This window comes from Aulonocara sp. 'chitande type north' Nkhata Bay, linkage group LG10, assembly GCF_057382095.1.
Source record: "Aulonocara sp. 'chitande type north' Nkhata Bay isolate Kocher_YH1m ecotype deep benthic linkage group LG10, A_spYH_male_GT1.1, whole genome shotgun sequence".
In the NCBI taxonomy this organism is placed as follows: domain Eukaryota; kingdom Metazoa; phylum Chordata; class Actinopteri; order Cichliformes; family Cichlidae; genus Aulonocara; species Aulonocara sp. 'chitande type north' Nkhata Bay.
In genome coordinates this window covers 22,742,406-22,758,729 of record NC_141353.1, presented here as the reverse complement: position 1 = coordinate 22,758,729, position 16,324 = coordinate 22,742,406, and positions in this window count along the sequence as shown.

Sequence of the window (16,324 nt, the reverse complement as noted above, 5' to 3'; positions counted from 1 at the left end):
ACGAGAGATCCCACACTAAAAAGAAACTCCTGGACAGAATCAGGTTAGTAAGTAAATTAGAGCTATTGTGGGAGTGGATGCAACAAGAGGCAATCAGGAAGAAACAGTTATTGAAGATAAGACGCTGCTGTGAGAGAGCGAGTTGGGATGGAAAACACAGGTGAGATTAAAAGGAACTGCCCCAAACCCTCCTGTCAGTTACCATCACAACTGAAAATGATCATTATTTTGTATTTTTTTTAAAAGGGTTTTGCTTCTCCTGGTGTTATGGAGACATGCTCAGTGAGGAATGGCTTTTGTCTGGGCAATGAAAGCAGCCTCCAGGATGGCTTAGTCAGTTCTGTCCATACTACCAACAAACTGTGGATCTCATTCATTTTCTTTTTTGTTACCTTTCTGACTGAGGACCCGATTACTCTTAGTCTGGGTAGACAGATCTAAACAGACAGTTGGTGGTTGAGACCTTTTGCCATTTGAGACTAATAGACACTACCATGCTCTGCTGATGATGACTTGTTTTGAAACTCTTTCTAAAGTTCTTTCTAAATCTGTTTTCATGGCTTGTTTTACTTTTTTTTTTTTAATTCAGCATTTCTCAGACCTTCTGACGTTAAAGAAATTTGTAATCACTTTATAAAACTGCTTTTGCTTTGTCATTGTGAGTTTTTGTGTGTAGATTTAAAAAAGAAATTCGGTTTATTTGCAGAAAACTTGAAAACCCTTTTACTATCTGAAAATCCCTTTAAAGTGAAGCAGAGCTCTAAATGTGAAGATATTAAATATAAGTGCATAGATAAATGGTTTAACGTCTAATCACCAAGCTAAATCTCCTTCTGAAAAGAAGAAGCTCCAAATATTCTTTAAATGTGGTTGTAATGCATTGTTTAAGTGCCTTGCCTTTGCACAACCTCAAGTGGAGATAAAGGTAAAGAGATACAAATTTGGTAGAAAATTGAAACGCAAAACAAGCTTTGTACTCGCTTGATTTGATAGAACATATAGAGACATGCTTTATTATACTTGAAAAGAAGATTTAACATAGCATTTGAAGGCTTAACCATTTTCCTTCTGAAGTGTGCCCAGTGAGAGGCTGCAGCAGAGTGGTACATTTCTGAGAGCTAAACCCATCAGCTTATGCTGCAGTGCACACAGAAATGATTGGATATAACACATTTGTAAGATATTTTAAAAAGGAAGAGAGAGAATATAAAAAGGTGAACCTTAGCTTTAAATTTCACCACTTCTGACACATTGGCAACTCCCATATCAGCCTTTGTATTGATATTTAACCTATTCTGAGAGGGATTGAGGGGCACGGTGGGGTCACAGTGGAAATACAGTTAAGGTTAATGATTGACTGCAGGCAGCAAAATGCAATGAGCATGCATGCACAACACTACAGAATGGTTATGTAACTGCAGCAATGCTCATTTAGGTTCACAACTTACAAGAAAGAGCATTTCCATCCAGATTTGCTGGTAAATTTGGTAGAGGTTAAACAAATGGCTGAAAGGTCTAAAATCATCAATCTGTCATATTGGATGTTATGTTATTTCCATTAAAGATGTATCAAAATGTCAAAATTTAAATATTTAACATGCCTTCACGAGTGAATTACCCTGTTCCCTGCTTCAAATGATTACTTCTGAGTTTCAATTTGCAAAATGAATCACCTCGCATTAATAGTGAAATCATTTTATTTGCAAAAGTAACACCTTTTGTCAAGGGAGGGCACCCAGAGGATTAGAAACATGCCATTCAATTTGCCCCTTTCCCCTTGGCACTCTCATGCTCATATAATTTTGATGCACTTCTGGAGTTGTTTCAGAATTTCTCCAATATTCATTGCTGGACTGCTTTTGGCGTCTAAAGGTGCATACATACAGTGCACTGCATGCATCTATGGAGGTAATCAGGGTTAATCCAGTTTGATTTTGGTCTGTAGTTGATGTTTATGAAACAGAAAGTTGTTGTCATAATTAAAAGTTTAACTTTTAGCTTTAACTCATTAACTGTAATTTTCACATAAAAGTGTTTTGTTGCTCTTTGACAGTTTTACAGCATATGTGGAAAATTGGTATAACAGGCTTTGTGGGTAATTTCTCATACTATATCATAAGAGTCAGAGTAATTTGATGAGTTAAATCTGTTGGGATGAAGTGCAAAAAGGTAATACCAATGCACTGATTTGCAAATCTCACAAACACACATTTTATTTACAATAGAAGGTAGAAAAATATGAAATGTTTAAAGTGAGTAAATGTACCATTTTAAGTAAAAATATAGTCATTTAGAATTTGATGGCTCCAAATGTTTTCAGTTGGTCAAAGGTCTGGACTGAAGGCAGGTCAGTTGAGCACCTGGACTTTTCTACTTATGAAGCCGTGCTGCTGTAATAGTTGCAGTACAGTGGGGCAAAAAAGTATTTAGTCAGCCACCGATTGTGCAAGTTCCCCCACTTAAAATGATGACAGAGGTCAGTAATTTGCACCAGAGGTACACTTCAACTGTGAGAGACAGAATGTGAAAAAAAAATTCATGAATTCACATGGTAGGATTTGTAAAGAATTTATTCGTAAATCAGGGTGGAAAATAAGTATTTGGTCACCTCAAACAAGGAAAATCTCTGGCTCTCACAGACCTGTAACGTCCTCTGTAAGAAGCTTTTCTGTCCCCCACTCGTTACCTGTATGAATGGCACCTGTTTGAACTCATCATCTGTATAAAAGACACCTGTCCACAGCCTCAAACAGTCAGACTCCAAACTCCGCCATGGCCAAGACCAAAGAGCTTTCGAAGGACACCAGGAAAAGTATTGTAGACCTGCACCAGACTGGGAAGAGTGAATCTACAATAGGCAAGCAGCTTGGTGTGAAAAAATCAACTGTGGGAGCAATCATCAGAAAATGGAAGACATACAAGACCACTGATAATCTCCCTCGATCTGGGGCTCCACGCAAGATCTCATCCCGTGGGGTCAAAATGATCATGAGAACAGTGAGCAAAGATCCCAGAACCACACGGGGGGACCTGGTGAATGACCTGCAGAGAGCTGGGACCAAAGTAACAAAGGTCACCATCAGTAACACACTACAATGGCAGGGAATCAAATCCCGCAGTGCCAGACGTGTTCCGCTGCTGAAGCCAGTGCATGTCCAGGCCCGTCTGAAGTTTGCCAGAGAGCACATGGATGATACAGCAGAGGATTGGGAGAATGTCATGTGGTCAGATGAAACCAAAGTAGAACTTTTTGGTATAAACTCAACTCGTCGTGTTTGGAGGAAGAAGAATACGGAGTTGCATCCCAAGAATACCATACCTACTGTGAAGCATGGGGGTGGAAACATCATGCTATGGGGCTGTTTTTCTGCCAAGGCGACAGGACGACTGATCCGTGTTAAGGACAGAATGAATGGGGCCATGTATCGTGAGATTTTGAGCCAAAACCTCCTTCCATCAGTGAGAACTTTGAAGATGAAACGAGACTGGGTCTTCCAACATGACAATGATCCAAAACACACCACCCGGGCAACAAAGGAGTGGACATCACTGCTCTCGAGAAGATCTGCATGGAGGAATGGGCCAAAATACCAGCTACTGTGTGTGCAAACCTGGTAAAGACCTATAGTAAACGTTTGACCTCTGTTATTGCCAACAAAGGTTATGTTACAAAGTATTGAGTTGTATTTTTGTTATTGACCAAATACTTATTTTCCACCCTGATTTACGAATAAATTCTTTACAAATCCTACCATGTGGATTCATGGATTTTTTTTTTCCACATTCTGTCTCTCACAGTTGAAGTGTACCTCTGGTGCAAATTACTGACCTCTGTCATCATTTTAGGTGGGGGAACTTGCACAATCGGTGGCTGACTAAATACTTTTTTGCCCCACTGTATGTGGTTTAGCATTGTTTTGATAAATATGCAAGAACATCCCTGCAAAAGATGATGTCTGGATGGGGGAATATTTTGCCACCACCATATTAATCCACCACCATATTGCACCATAAATGCAACTTTTGAACTAAGGGCTGTTAACAAGCTAAATGTTCCCACTTTTCTTTAGTCTAGCGAAAACGATCCATCTCACCACAGAAACGTTTTACACTTTGTCACAGTCTATTTTAAATAAGCTTTGGCAGAGATAAGACTGCGGTGTTTGTGGATCATGTTCACATATAGTTTCTTCTTAGCACGATAGCTCTTTATGTGTGCATGGCATAAAAAACTGTGTTCAGAGACAATGATATTTCCTGAACTCGTTCAGTGATTCCCATGGCAGAATTATATCAGCTTTGAATTCATTGTCCAAAATGTCAAAGGCATCCAGTATAAATTTCCACACTTGTCCCTTGCGCACAGAGATTTCTCCAGAATTTTTGAATCTTTCAGTGATATTATATACTGTTGATAATGATATATTCAAAGTTCTCACAAAACATTCTTTTCACAGAACATTGTTCACACATTTTGTAGATGCTTCTGCATGTCTGAGATGCTCATTTTAGATGCTTTATGTTAATGACTAATTAACCCAATTAGTTGCAAAATGTTTCTACATTTTGCAACTAATTTTGCTTTCTCTTTAGCACCACTTACATTTCCAGATTTTCGTTGACCCTGACCAATTTTCCTGAGATCTGTTGCTGCCATTAAGTCCATAAATTCTGTTGCAAATAAAATACACAACAGAGATTTGCTGTAGTATTTTTGTTCATTTTGGTGTACAGGGATTGGACAACAGATGGTGGTTAATAAATTCACTCTTACCCAGCAACATCACCGGTGTTATCTCTCTGTGCCAAACACACACATTACTAGAGCATCAAACAGGTTTCTCCAGGAAATGATGTTATCTACTAAATGTTGCAGACTACCTGAACTTTCAATACTTCACATTTGTAGGCAGATGGCATTTCCTCCAGATGGTGGACCTTGAGGTGTTTTTCTTGCATGTTATCTCCAAGAAACCTTTAATGGTCTTTCTGGTCTGACGTTTCTGAGTATGCTAAAGATGGATAATATTTGTGCCAACCTTATGGTACACTACCTGCCCATGGGACTTGGGTTTTGTTTTATTCATGTTAGTTGTCCTTGAACTCTATCTTTACCCGGGTCTCTGCTTGAAATTTCAGAGGCTTTTTTGACAGTTACTTCCGTCATTCCTCATGTGCCTCTGTTTCAGCACTAAGAAACTGGGGAATGTGATCACCTATATAGCATCTGCTTGACTCTTCTACTCCCTTGATCAACAAAAAAAAAACAGAAGCGTGGCGGTTTCATTGCTTCATTTCAATGCTGTAAATGTTGTTACATTCAAAAATAAATTCTCAGAGGATCAAAGAGTGACACTGGCCTTACTTTAAGGAATCACTATGACCTTGCTTTCAATATTATTGATCATCACAGCTGACAGAATGACCCTATCTGTCACTGCTTGAGGCGACCTATCAGTCAATGTTTGGCTGTGATAGCTGATTTGAAGTCTTTTGTTGTGTAGTGTCTCATACAGAGCCTTCTGCTTGTCTTCTTCATTAAATTTGTCTGTGGTTTTCTTTTTCTTTTTTGTTGTTATGTTTCTTGTTTGTAGGTTGCCTGTTGAGTTTTAAATGTGTGCTTCAAATTTAGAAATACAAATTTAAACGGAAAAAACAGAAAAGAAACATGTTATCTCTCATTGGATTGAGATGGATTCGTGCCCAGCTTGCAAAACTGTTCTTTTTAGACACAATCATCCATCATCATCATCATCATCATCATCATCATCATCAAACAAGCCATCACATTTATATCCTACATTGTAATGTGTCTCTTCCTGCCCATGTTTCATGCTTTAAAACCAGCTGAACCTTGATTCTACTTTATTCCCCTTTTAACTCTCTTCTTCTCTTTGCATTCATACAGCACACCTTCCCCTTGACTTTCCTTCACATCTGCTTTATGACTCACCCTCCTTTAGCTGTGAAGTGCTTTATCTCATCAAGAAATGGATCAAGCCATGCATCTTGTCATGTTGCCCAAACAAAATGTTAGCCTGGGGCTGGTGAGCAGCATTGGTGTTGCATTGCAGAACCATTGATGCAACATAAAGACTTAGGGTCATCGCAGTGTGGAAATTTCTAAGCATTTGAATAAATCTCTCTCTCTCTCTCTCTCTCTCTCTCTCTCTCTCTCTCTCTCTCTCTCTCTCTCTCTCTCTCTCTCTCTCTCTCTCTATATATATATATATATATATATATATATATATATATATATATATATATATATATATATATATATATATATATATATATATATATATATATATCTATATATATATCTATATCTATATATATCTATATATATATCTATATATATATCTATATCTATATATATATATATATATATATCTATATATATCTATATATATATATCTATATATATATATATATATCTATATCTATATATATATATCTATATATATATATATATATATATCTATATCTATATATATCTATATCTATATAACAAGCATAAAAATTTATCAGAGTGACTTTTTCCGTTATTACTGAGAATATACCATCAGTTCCTTCAAAAGAAAACAAACTTTGGGAGCCATGGAAACCTTAGAGAGGTAAGTTCCCTCAGTAACCTCTGCAGCATTGTTTTGTTCTAGTGTTAAGAAACTATGTTTTATTCATGAAAAATTTCTTATATGTTCCTCTAGGTTGTACCCTCAGTTTGAGTCTTCTATGCATGTGAGCTCATGCACTTTTTCTTCTCGTCATTATCATATTGTCTTATGCTAATATGGTCTTTCAAGCTATTTGCACTCTTAACTCCAATAAACCCTTTATTTTGTTGGGTATAAGAGCAAGTGTTTTAATAATAATAATAGATTGGATTTATATAGCGCTTTTCAAGGCACCCAAAGCGCTTTACAATGCCACTATTCATTCACTCTCACATTCACACACTGGTGGAGGCAAGCTACGGTTGTAGCCACAGCTGCCCTGGGGCAGACTGACAGAAGCGAGGCTGCCATATCGCGCCATCGGCCCCTCTGGCCAACACCAGTAGGCAAGTAGGCTAAAGTGTCTTGCCCAAGGACACAACGACCAGGACAGAGAGCCCGGGGATCGAACCGGCGACCTTCCGGTTACAGATACGCTTCCCAACCCCCTGAGCCACGGTCGTTTTGTGTTGTATACTGTTTTAAAGTTACATCGACTGGTCATTTTGTTACACCAGTAGAATCTAATGCAGTCCAACACAACAGTTTTGTCATAGATTAGTTTTTCTTTCTCATCTATGTTAATGTACAGTCATGATGAAAAAGACAGCACACCCTCTTTCTACTCTAAGGTTTTTGCCAAAACATAATAAAATACTCTGGACCTTATCAGGTCCACCTGTGCGGGCACCCCTATAAAAGCAGACATTTTTTGAGCATTAAGGTGTGATTTAATAGAATTCCATTGAGCAAAGACATCGTCATCACCCTGTCATTTTGAGAAAGGTTGTATTGACATTTCCAAGCAATTTCAAGTCAATCCTCAGTGAGAAATTATTCACAAGTGGAAAACTTTCACAGCTTTTTTTTTAACTGTTGTTAATCATCCCAAAGAAATCAAATTCACCCCAAGTTCAGACTGTAATCTTAATCACTAAGTATATAAATAAACTATTGTCTTGGATTGCATTACATTTCTCAGGTATATCTAGTAAAGTATGTGTGAGTAAATAGTGATAACTCTTGGGCCTGATCAATACAATTTTTCAGCAGCTTTGACTTTGCACTGTCATTTTTGTTGATATCAGTTTCTGTCCAGTTTCTCTCTGCTTTCAGTTTTGCAATAGTCAGCATGACAGATGCCTGCCGCTGTGTACCTGAGAAGTAAGGACAGGCACACAATCATTTCAGACTTCCAAAAAAATATGAGTATCAAAAAATTAAATCTGTAGAACTTGTGCAGCAAGAACTATCTGTTATTGTAATTCAATAGCTTTTACTTTATTTTCAGCCAAAACGTTTGTTTTGGTTTCTTGGCTAAACAGGTAAAATCACTTTTAAACATTAAATTTTACCATCTAAATTTATTGCTGTGAATATTTTTATATGAAGAAACATAATCACATAAATGGCTACAGCAATGTGAAAGGGCTCCCTTGGCGAATCACCAGCCGCACAATTCTTATCAACTGCATTCATCTTCATTCATCCAGCTTGTCGTTTGTATTTCACGGTCCTATCTTACCCTGTCAAGTTTACTCTCACTGCTCTCATCAGTGTTGTTCATGTTTGAAGCAAGCTGCTGTTTTCAGTGATAAAGCTTTAAAAACTCCACTGCATGTTATCTGTGAAACACCAAACTGTAGACAGGCACGACTGGTGTGTAGTTGTCCATTTCACTCGATATCTCCTGCAGGCCGTCAGGAGTTTGTGAAGACAAATACTAAAAGAAGGTGGACTTGAATTTCTGAGAATGCCAAAATGAACTGTTTCGCTATTCACTTCATAAGAATTAGAATCTACAAGAATCACTGAAAAAATATCAGTGTTGCTTTTACAATCTGTTTCTGCAGGTTTCACAATTTTGATGAGAGGCAACTTTTTACAGTTCCTAGTCTTATCCAACTGCCAAGTTTGCCAGCTGGAAAAGACTCTACTTTTTTTCATCTTAGCTGAGGCATCTCACAATCTAGCTAACAAGATATCAGTGGGTTTTTTTTCACTTCACAGTTGGGGATTTTGAAATTCAGCAACAAAACTGGGCTACGTTTTTCCATTCATTCTGGTCCAGGCTCTCACTTCTCTCCTACCCCTTTCATTGCATGTATCTGACTTACTGTTGAGCGTCCTTTCAATCATAAACTGGCATTATTTGTCATTTTGCTCACTGTAGTGGCACTCACTGCCACTACTTACATTACACCCTTTACCAGAGGGCTCAGGGCTGCTAGACGGCCTCCTGCCGAGTGCTCTGTAAGAATCTCAAGATCTCATATTCATCTGTGATGAAGTGCCTTCTAGTTGAATTAAAGATGAAGTCTGTCTCACTCTGAGCGAACTGATGTGGCTTTACATATCTTAACTCTCCTTGCAGGGATATACAGTATAGCCAGCTGTCATGAATACAAGTCCCAGTCAGTCAGTCTGATTGTGAACTGGGGAGATAGGATGCTACCAATGAAATCACCATTTTATTAGAACTGTACTTGGAAGGATAAAGCACACACAAGAGGTAGAAAAAACACAATGAACACCTTTACATATACAGTGCTGTGGAGTCGTCCTGAGGCACTCATCATTTCTTTATTTTTAAAGATACAGGATGTCCTTCCATATAAACCTGAAATCAGATCTTGACCTGTGTTCATGAAGCTGTTGTAACTAAATATACACATTGCTCTGGGTTTTTCTGAAGTGCGTGAAACTGAACTGGAGTGATGCATCAGGGCAGCTGTCTCAAATTTTGCAGTTAGGAAAGCCTTGCTACATTTCTCTGATGAAATGTTATATGCATGGGGTGGGGGTGTGTTGGCTTTGCAACTGTCAGTCTGGCTGCTGTGATGGGTTTATGGAGAGGAGCAACCTCACTCCTTAGTGAAAAGATCAATCCTAACCTGAATGTTACTCACTGCATCATTCACAGTTATAACTTGCAAATTTGGTCTATGATGCTATAAAACACCTTGTAAAACCAAATAATTTTCACATATTTAATAACTCTCAAACTCTGAAACACTCCTGTTGATCTCAGTAAAAAAGAAGTAGTCAAAGTCAAAGTCAACTTTATTGTCAATTCTGCCACATGTACAGGACATACAGAGAATAGAAACTTCGTTACTCTCAATCCCTAGATAAAATAGAAAATGAACATTTAAATATAAGAGTGATTAAAAATGCAAGTAAAATATTTTAAAGTAAAAAAAATTAAATAAATATAATACAATTTTACATATAACAAGAAAGCTATACAATATACAATATAAGGGTAAATGACATTGAGTGCAAACCAGGCACAGTAGTGCAAATAGGCAAATAGTGCAAATGGAGATTTGGTAATGTACGGTATGAGATAGTGTAACACAAAGTCTTATGAGGTAATGGCAGTCCAATGCTCCACAAAGTGACTGGTAACTGGTGCAGGCCAGTGAGTGAGTCAGAGAGTGTGTGTGTGTGTGTGTGTGTGTGTGTGTGTGTGTGTGTGTGTGTGTGTGTGTGTGTGTGTGTGTGTGTGTGTGACAGAGTTCAGTGAGACCGTGGAGGAGAGAGGGGAGAGGGGGCAGAATCGGGAGGGAGTTAAGCTTCCTGACAGCCTGATGGATGAAGCTGTCCTTCAGCCTGCTGGTCCTGGCCTGGAGACTCCGCAGTCTCCTCCCCGACGGCAGCAGCTTGAAGAAGCTTTGCATTGGGTGCGTGGGATCAGCCGCTATGCAAAGGGCTTTTTTAGTGAGACGGGTGCTGTAAATGTCCTGGAGGGAGGGGAGAGAGACACCAATGATCCTCTCTGCAGCTCTCACTATGCGTTGGAGGGTTCTATGATAGGACGCGTTGCAGGCTCCAAACCACACAGTGATGCAGCTCGACAGGATGCTCTCGATGGTGCCTCTGTAGAAAGTGTGCATGATGGGGGCTGGTGCTCCTGCTCTTCTTAGTTTGCGGAGAAAGAAGAGACGCTGCTGTGCTTTCTTGGCCAGTGCTGTGGTGTTGTACGTCCAGGAGAGATCCTCTGTGATGTGCACACCCAAGAACTTGGTGCTGCTCACTCTCTCCACAGACGCTCCGTCAATGGTCAGAGGAGCATGTTGGGTGTGCATTCTCCTGAAGTCCACAACAATCTCCTTCGTCTTCTCCACATTCAGAGAGAGATTGTTGTCAGCACACCACGTGGCCAGGCGTCTCACCTCACTTCTGTAGTCGGTCTCATCCCTGTTGCTAATGAGACCCACCACCGTTGTGTCGTCCGCAAACTTGATGAAGAGGTTGGAGCTGTATGATGGAGTGCAGTCATGGGTCAGCAGAGTGAAGAGGAGGGGGCTCAGCACACATCCCTGCGGGGCCCCCGTGGATCCAGTGTTCCCAGTATGAGGATTTATTAAAAAAAGGGCAGAAAATCATTGTCAAAGCAGATTTGTAGTGCAATACTTATTAATTATTTCTTTAACAGCATTTTGTGGAGATGCATCTTGAAATGATTTCTTATTAAATATTTAAGGAAAGTGACAGAGCTAGATTGCTACTTTACTTGCAGTATCTAAAGAGGAAAGCATGAGACTGTGAATATTGCATCTCTTAATTTGACTAACTTGAACATATTTTAACACTTATAATTAATACTAACACAGTTCCATTAATTGGTGCATTTTGACAGGCATATGTTATAATGGTGCCTATTATGGAAAGAAAAAAAAATGAACAAAACACAAAAGTTGCTCTGTTTTTGCAACTGCCGAGAAAAGACATGCAGAGGTGTTTTCATTGTGCACTAATCTCTGTGTAGAAATGTGACTAAAGTCCTGAAGTACTGGAACCTACGCTGCTCACTGTAAAAAGAAAACCAAGATGCATCTTGGATTGCGATTCTTCTCTGTCCTTTGAAGCTCAGCTAAGTTCATTTCTGCTTTATTTCAATATAATGCCAGTACTATTACAGAGCACACTCAGCATAAAGACGGAGTGCAGAGGAGACAGCATAGTGCACTCAAAGATTCGAGGCATGCACCAGTCCCAATTAGACACTTCATTCAAAAAAATAAACTCTGGCAGAAACCATTGAACACAAATTGGGCTCAAAACAAGGCAATTTTTGTGTTTAATTTAATACAATTTACAGTAAATTGTCTGCCACAAACTGTAGTAATGCATGTTTGTGTTACTTTATTATTTGATAGCGCAAAGAAGTTGCCCTCATTAGCACAGTCTGACTTTGCAGCATGCTGGAAACCACTCTACACTTGCAGTCAGTCTGTGTTAGACTGAGACAGGTTACTTCCAAACAGAAAACTTGCAATCAATTTATGACCAAAAATTGTAATCCAGAGATTGGAGGTGTTGCTCAATGAACTTCTGGGTGCAACTATTTGCAGATAATTCCAGGTAACACAAAACGCAATGCAAACAATCTCCAATCACATTTTTTTGCGTCATGGTGTGGAGGTTGTCTTATTTTGACTCTAATGTGACTGAGGCTTATAAAAGAAATCAGGCTTTGTTGTTATACAAAGATGGTTCTACCAAATATTGACTTTCAAGCTTAGACTTGTATAAATTCTAATTTTGCTTTTTATACTATATTTACATTTATGTTTGCAGATATTTCAGTAAATTGCTCTAATTAGTTCCCATTTTCCTAGCAAACTACAAAGAAGTGAGCAGTGACTCAAGACTTGCACACTACTTTACTTTATCCATTGGCGTGGCTTAATGACTGGGTTTGTGAAGAACAGCTACCACCAAAAGACTGCCACTACCATATGTGGCTGATCAGTGATCTGGTATAAATACCGCACATCTTTGTTATCGTTGCTTAGCTCGTTTGTTGAATTAATTAACCATGGACTATAGTGTGCTGACAGTGTGAAAAGTGAGTTCTGTGTGGAGCTTGCATGTTCTCCCTGTGTTTCTGTGAGTTCTCTCCAGGTACTCCGGCTTCCTCCCACAGTCCACAGACATGCAGTTAGTTTGAATCACCAGTTAATTGGTGATTCTAAATTGCCCATAGGTATGGATGTGAGTGCAAATGGTTGTCTGTCTCTATGTGTTAGCTCTGTGAAAGACTGGATACCTGTCCAGGGTGTACCCTGCCTATTGCCCTAAGACAGCTGGAATAGGCTCCAGCACCCCCTCGACCCTAAACTGGATAAGTGGAAGAGAATGGATGGAAGGATGGGTCAGCATTGATTATGACCTAATAAAAATCCTATGAAATCACTCTCACTACCTTTTTCACTTTGCTGAACATACAAATTCCATCTTTCTTGGAGCTAACGATTAGACTACTTGGATTGCTATACATTATCTCAGAGGCAGCCTGAACAAAGCCTGCTTGCACGTTCCCACAGGTATCTCTGCTTTGCTCCCCAACCTCCTGCATCATCTGATCCCTTTATTGGCTCAGCTCAGCTCCTTGCTTCCTGGATCCCTTTCTGCCTGGCTTCTCTGTATTTTCCCTTGCCCTTAGGTTCCCAGCTACCACGGCATAGCTTTAGTTCTCTTGCTGCTAGCCCGGCTCCTCTGCATTCTTCTCCATTGCTTAGTTAATCTTAAAGTTATGTTGTAAGTCTGAATGTGTGTTTTGTGTGAACCTGTTTGAGAGTTTGTATTTTGTCATTAATTCTAGTATTTACAATGGGCATATAGTACACAAATGCAACTTTAGGTCCTTGTGGTTACAAACTGCTAAAGAAGAAATATCTTAATATTCGGTTTATGGGTGAACTCATCAATGCTACCTCAGGTCACACAATAACACGGTTAGCTGATGAAATTATGTTTCTTTCTAATCTTGTTATATTGATTTGTAAGACCAAATACTGACCCACAGGGTCAAGTGGCCAGTAGGGAAAACTCCCTCTACTCCAGATGGTCTGTTCAACCCTCCTAAAGGGGTAAATGCATTTTTTATTTCTGTCATTTCCTGAAGTGTGTCTATTTATTATAGACACACTTCTTTCCAGATCTATGCAATTCAATCAATCATAAAAACCAACACAATCACAAAATATATTTTCTGTCTAAAAAGATGTATGGGTGACTAAACCAAGTAAGAGGGTTAAAAATGCCATTTTCTCCAAATGCACTGAGAAAATTCAGTTACAGTATATATCTGACCACTAATTTAGGCAAAACCTATCAAAATAAGTTGCTATATTATAAATATCACCAATATTACACGTACATCACGTGTACATTAAGTTGTTATTGGTAAATACACTTTGCTAATTTTTTTGTGCAATTTAGTGCAATATAAAATCATATATTATCATGCATGTCTATGCATGTCTAAGTACTACAGTCCTCGTAAAAAACACCCATTAATAATAATAATAATGAATATATTTATATATGTATACATGCGTATATATATGTGTATATATGTGTGTGTGTATATATATGTGTGTGTATATATATATATATATATATATATATATATATATATATATATATATATATATATATATATATATATATATATATATATATAGTGTTGTACGCCACATCCCCATTGAGTTCCTGATGAAGGCTCTTAGGGTCCCATTGATCTTGTACAATTCTAGGCATTCCAGTATCCAGCTGTGGGGCATTGAGTCATAGGCCTTCTTGTAATCAATCCAGGCAGTGCACAGGTTGGTCAGTCTGGTCTTGCAGTCTCGGCTGATTGTTCTGTCTACCAGTAGCTGGTGTTTTGCGCCTCTGGTATTCTTGCCAATTCCTTTCTGTGTCCCGCTCATGTATTGACCCATGTGCCTGTTCATCTTAGCCGATATGATGCCTGACAGGAGCTTCCATGTAGTACTGAGGCAGGTTATTGGTCGGTAGTTGGAGGGGACCGGTCCCTTCTTGGGGTCCTTGGGGATCAGGACCGTCCGGCCTTCAGTTAGCCATTCCGGGTGTCTCTCGTTAACTAGCAGCTGGTTCATTTGTGCTGCCAGACGCTCGTGGAGTGCAGTCAGCTTCTTCAGCCAGTAGGCGTGAACCATGTCGGGCCCTGGTGCTGTCCAACTCTTCATACTGGAGACCCTTTCTTGGATATCTCCCTGTATCTGATTGAGGAATCACTCATCTTTGGAAAAGAGAGTTTATTACAGAGAAATGTCTCTTTCCAAAATAAAAGCTATACTATCCGCTTCTTCTGGGCTATATTCTCAGCAGCATAAGGAGAATCATGTGCTAACAGCTGTCTAAATGACTCGGCTAAAGTTAGTAGCATGCTTGTTGTTTTTGTCTTTGCACTAGGATGATGTCGGCGTAAATGTGCAGTCATATTCGTTGTGTTCCCACTAGTGCTTTCAGGTTAATCTCGTTGAAATGACCTTAACACCACAACACGGCAAATCTCCGTTAACGAGCTACCGCCGATCGCCCCGTGCATGGGGCTAGACGGCTAACACGTTAACGAGCTAACTGCGCTAACACACTAGTTCCCACCCATGTAATTGAGCATTGCATGGCACATCCAACATACTGTTTTACTTTAGTCCATGACTCGCTTACCTTCAGGGTCATACGTCACATGAAAACCAAAATAATTCCAAACGCCAGATCTGAATGAGGGTGGGGGAGGTGCCCTGCGCTCTTCCTTCTGACGATGCTGTCTGTGTGGAGCACTCAGTGGATCTGCGCTCGACAGTGCAGCCTAGGCGGAGTAGTCGAACGCAGATTCACTGAGCGCTCAACACAGACAGCATCGTCAGAAGGAAAGTTGATAAAATAAATTACAAATGTTGTATTGTTCGATACATATGCGTACCGAACCGAAAGCACTGTATCGAACGGTTCAATATCGATACGAATATCGTTGCACCCCTATATATATATATATATATATATATATATATATATATATATATATATATATATATATATATATACATATATATATATATATATATATATATATATATATATATATATATATATATATATATATATATATATATATATATATATATATATATATACATCTGAGACTCAGACAAGACACAGAGTAAGATTTACACCTGGTCTTTTTGTACAAACATGGTTATGTGCTCTTGTCACGGTGTTTTCCAAGTGTTTTCCAAGATGAGGAACATAAATAACCGAACCGAATAAATAAAATAGACTGAAGAGTCTGTCACCTTTGTACACATATTAAACTCTATCCTAAACTCAGGGGTCCGAGTGAGAGTTCTAGGTACTGTCTAAGAGTACTTTAATTATGATTTTTATTCATTTTTTCCTCTACCACAGCCCTCAGTAGGTGGCTTTAATAAATGTTATTCACATTATTTTTTACAAAGACTCCCAGGAGATCGTAAGTTTTCAGAAGGAACACTGAATGTGGCCACACAAAAAACAAGGTAACCTAGGACATCCTGTACATTTTGCGCTTAGATGCACAGACAAATATGTTCTCGCCATTGCTGTCAGAGCACTTTTTTTGCTTGATGATTTATTATCTCAGAGACCTATATTTTCTGCAGAGGGAATGACCTATATTTGTGAGCTTTCAGCACTGTAAGGCAGCTTTCCCAAAGCCATGGTTCCTTTGTTTTCTCTGTGTGAAAATGAACAGAGATGCCATCATAATTTCTTGTGGCAATTGTTAACTGTATGGCAATTGTTATAAATTA